Raw genomic sequence first — 4533 nt, 5'->3', positions numbered from 1 at the left:
TAAATTCAATTGTTTTCTAGGGTTTTGAGGCATTTTTCTATTTTTACTTTGAATTCTCTTTGTTTATGACAAGAACTTCTTAATCTAGTGAGTTGATCTTTGATCCAAAAGTAGAAAAAACAGCTAAATGGTTGAGAAAATTGGCTAAACAAGCTAGGCAGATTTCGAGTACATCTGAAGGAGTCCAATCTCCAAAGGAGCTAAGTTCATATGCGGATTCATAGTCAAATTCCGAAAATGAAACCATAGCTGCTAGAACCTTGAAAGAGTTGGCTGCTTCTGATCTAAACTAACAGCCTTTATGTATTCAATACCCTGCTTTAAATGTTGCTTTTGAGTTGAAATCTGGACCAATCCATTTGTTGCCTAAGTTTCATGGTCTTGCAGGTGAGGATCCACATAAGCATCTAAAGGAATTTCATGTTGTGTGTTCCAGCATGAAACCTCAAGGAGTGTCAGAGGATCAAATCATGCTTCAAGCTTTCCCTTTCTCACTGGAGGGCATAGCTAAGGATTGGTTGTATTACCTTCCTTTTGGATCTGTCAACTCATGGAATGGAATGAAGCAAATATTTCTGGAGAAGTATTTTCCTGCTTCCTGTGCTGCCAACATATGAAAAGAAATTTGTGGCATCCAGCAGTATAATGGAGAGAGTTTGTATGAGTATTGGGAGAGATTTAAGAAAGCTGTGTGCAAGTTGTCCCCATCATCAAATAAGTGAGCAGCTTTTGATTTAGTATTTCTATAAGGGACTTCTACCAATGGACTGCAGTTGATAGATGCTGCTAGTGGAGAAGCTTTGGTTGACAAGACACCAGAAGAGGCAAGGAGGCTGATTGCTAACATGGCAGCAAATTCTCAGCAGTTTGGAATGAGAATGGATCACACACCCATAAAGGTTAATGAGGTAAGTATATCTAACCTTGAGAAACAATTTCTGATTTAACCTCTTTGGTGAGGCAGTTGGCTGTAGGGAACATGCAAACTATTAAGGTATGTGGAATTTGTTTAGGTTCAAGCCATGCTACTGATATGTGTCCTGCTTTACAAGAGGATGAATCAATGCAACATGCTAATACAGTAGGACATTATGGACAACCACAACACAGGTATGATCCTTATTCAAATACTTATAATCCAGGATGGTGAGATCATCCTAATCTTAGTTATGGGAATCAACCAGTGCAAAATCGATACCAGCAGCAAAGACCACAAGTGAATCAACCACCTCCGCCTCTGCCTCCCTCAAATCAAGGTATGTCACTTGATGAAATTGTTAAGGCTTTGGCTAACAATAACCAATAATTTCAATAGGAGACCAGAAATAGTATTCAAAACATAGAGAGGCAGATTGGTCAGTTAGCCTCATCTGTGAGTAACTTGGAAGCTCAAGGTTCTGAAAAGCTTCCATCACAAATAGTCATGAACCCTAGAGAAAATGCGAGTGTGATACTGTTGCGGAGTGGGAAAGAAGTTGATAACCAGGCTCCACATGAGTCAACGAAAAAGAAAAAGCAAGGAGAAAAAGAGTGTGAAGTTCCTGAAGTTAAGGTAAATACTGAACCTAAACTGAATAAGGTTAATAATTCTGTTCTTCCTCCATTCCCATGCAGGTTGGCTAAAAATAAGAAAGAAGAACAAGAGAAAGAAATTTTAGAGACTTTCAGAAAAATAGAGGTGAATATACCTTTACTTGATGCGATCAAACAAGTTCCTAAGTATGCTAAATTCCTCAAGGAATTATGCACTACAAAGTGTAAGTTGAGGAATAATAAGATGATCAGTGTGGGGGAAAATGTGTCGGCATTAATTCAGCAAAAATTACCCCCTAAGTGTAAAGATCCAGGTTCATTTTCTATTCCCTGCAGAATAGGTGATTCTAAATTTGAATGTGCAATGGCAGATTTAGGAGCATCTATTAATGTTATGTCAAATTCAGTTTTTCAAACTTTAAATTTGGGTCCTTTGAAAGAAACCAGTGTCATTATTCAGTTAGCTGATCGTTCTAATGCTTACCCATTGGCAGTAGTTGAGGATGTGTTGGTGCAGGTTGGAGAATTGATTTTTCCTGCAAATTTTTACATTCTGGATATGGAGGATAGTGTTCCCACATCAAAGTCATCTTTAATTTTGTTTGGAAGACCTTTCCTAAAAACTGCCAAGACAAAAATTGATGTGGATGATGGTACCTTAACTATGGACTTTGATGGAGAGACCGTCAAATTTAATATCTTTGATGCCATGAAGTATCCTGCTGATGATCATTCTGTCTTTTCTATTGATGTTGTTGATACAATTGTGCAGGGTGTCTTTGAGTTAAGCATGGAGGATGAGTTAGAAGTGGTGATTAGTCAAGGAATTCAAGAAATTAGTACCAATCCACCATTAAGTGTAGAGGTTTAAGAGGCAGTAATGGCATTGCAGTCATTACTGCCTGTTCCAAAAAGGTATGGAGTACCAAAGATTGACTTACCTGTATCTCACACAAAATTATTACCTTTTGTGGTGCAGGCACCAGTTCTTGAACTCAAGCCTTTACCTGAGCATTTAAAGTATGTTTACATAGGAGACAATGAGACACTTCCAGTTATCATCTCAAGTAATTTAACACGGATTCAAGAAGACAGATTGATCAGGGTTCTGAGAGTACACAAGTAAGCAATTGGATGGACAATAGCTGAAATCAAAGGTATAAGTCCTTCAGTGTGCAAGCACAGGATTTTACTGGAGGATAAGGCTAAACCAAGTAGAGAAGCTCAAAGGAGATTGAACCTACAGATGATGGAGGTTGTGAAGAAGGAGATTTTAAAGCTACTGGATGCAGGAGTTATTTACCCAATTTCAGACAACAAATGGGTAAGTCCAGTGCAAGTAGTGCCAAAAAAATCAGGAATCACTATGGTAGCAAATCAAGATAATGAACTTGTTCCAACAAGGATTCAGAGTGGATGGCGAATGTGGATAGATTACCGCAAGCTAAATTCAGCAATAAGGAAGGACCACTTCCCACTGCCATTCATTGATCAGATGCTTGAGCGGTTAGCAGGTAAGTTTTATTTCTGCTTTCTCGATGGCTTTTTTGGATATAATCAAATTGTGATTGCACCGGAGGATCAAGAAAAGACTACCTTCACTTGCCCTTTTGGAACTTTTGCTTTTAGAAGGATGCCCTTCGGGTTTTATAATGCACCTGCCACATTTCAGAGATGCATGATGTGACACCCCTTACCCGTCTACAGTGTAGCCGAGCAAGTTATGCCACACAATGTGCTGGAGCACCAATTTATATTGCTATTACAATTTATCCCTTTTTATTTGATTTATTTTCAATTTTGATAAATCTGAATTTATCCGCAAATTTTATAGAAAATCCGGTAGAGTGCCGGCTATAAATTAAAAAAAAAAAAACAGTTCTTCTGAACCTGTTTAAAAACACTTCCAAAATAATTTCCAAATCCAAACTCCATTATACACATTCAAGTCAAATCTCAAAATCTCAATCTCAAATCACAATACTATTTTCAAAACTTTTCTGTTCACTTCATCACTTGAAGCATATTCACAAATAATTCTCAACATTTCAGTTATCAACATACATTATGCAAAAAATTTCAATAGTATGAAATTTCATATATTTACATTAACACATAATTACAGGAGTTTATAATTAAAATCCAAACTAATACAAAATGCAAAATACAAAAGGGCCACCTATAGTCCTAATGTCCTACCAAATGCAGTGCAAATGTGAGGTGACTCTGAACCCCGGATGCAGCTCTGAAGGCTCACCCCGTTTGATGTCTGTTGGGCTTCCCCAGCTAGGTCTCCAGTACCTGCGCGTGGCAAAAGCAATGTGCAAAGCAATTCTGCTTAGTGGTGACAATATAAAATAAAATAAAATAGAATAAAATATGATAAAACAAATATGTAGAATGTGTGTTTACATTTTTGTTAGACTTAACTTCTGATATTATTTGTATTATTATACGATTAAAATTTTGGTAAGGTTCATTAACATTGCCCGAGTAACCCATACTAATTGACTGGACTGGATAAACGGGTAAACTGGCACTGGGTACTAAGTACCTCAGATCATCACACCATCGGTCACATTGTGTCTCCCGGTGTGTAACAGAACAGCTAATAAGCTGTAATAATCATCGAGGTTAAAACCCAAGTGTAATAATTCAAATAACATAGCCAAAGGCTATTATGTCACAAAATGGCATGGGAGCCATAAAACATAGAATGGCATGAAGCCATATGCAGTACTGCTAACAGAACCCTATTGGTATGCCAAGCTATCCAAACCAATCTTGTTAGGTATACTAGAGCATTTTACACTTTTAAGTTTTACAATTTTTGAATTTCAAGTTTTGGTGTTACTATTCACTTCATTAGTCAACCAAAATGTTGACTTTTGTATAGACAATAGGTACATTGGTTTTAATACTCCCAACATACCACAGTTTGCATTCAAAATTTGTTGGTATTGGTTGCCAATACCATTTCTAAGCTTAATGTTAATTAAG

The 4533-nt window shown here is 37.1% G+C and overlaps 1 non-coding gene across 1 annotated transcript; it reads right to left on the bottom strand.

The window, feature by feature from the left end:
- Window positions 1-608: 608 nt before the first annotated feature.
- On the bottom strand, window positions 609-716 carry LOC131178998 (small nucleolar RNA R71). The gene has a single exon (XR_009148005.1). It is a non-coding gene; the product is annotated as a small nucleolar RNA R71 (small nucleolar RNA).
- Window positions 717-4533: the final 3817 nt, after the last annotated feature.

This window comes from Hevea brasiliensis, chromosome 3 (genome assembly GCF_030052815.1).
Source record: "Hevea brasiliensis isolate MT/VB/25A 57/8 chromosome 3, ASM3005281v1, whole genome shotgun sequence".
NCBI classification, from domain to species: domain Eukaryota; kingdom Viridiplantae; phylum Streptophyta; class Magnoliopsida; order Malpighiales; family Euphorbiaceae; genus Hevea; species Hevea brasiliensis.
The sequence above is the reverse complement of the archived record's forward strand: the minus strand, read 5'-3'. Positions and strand labels throughout refer to the sequence as shown.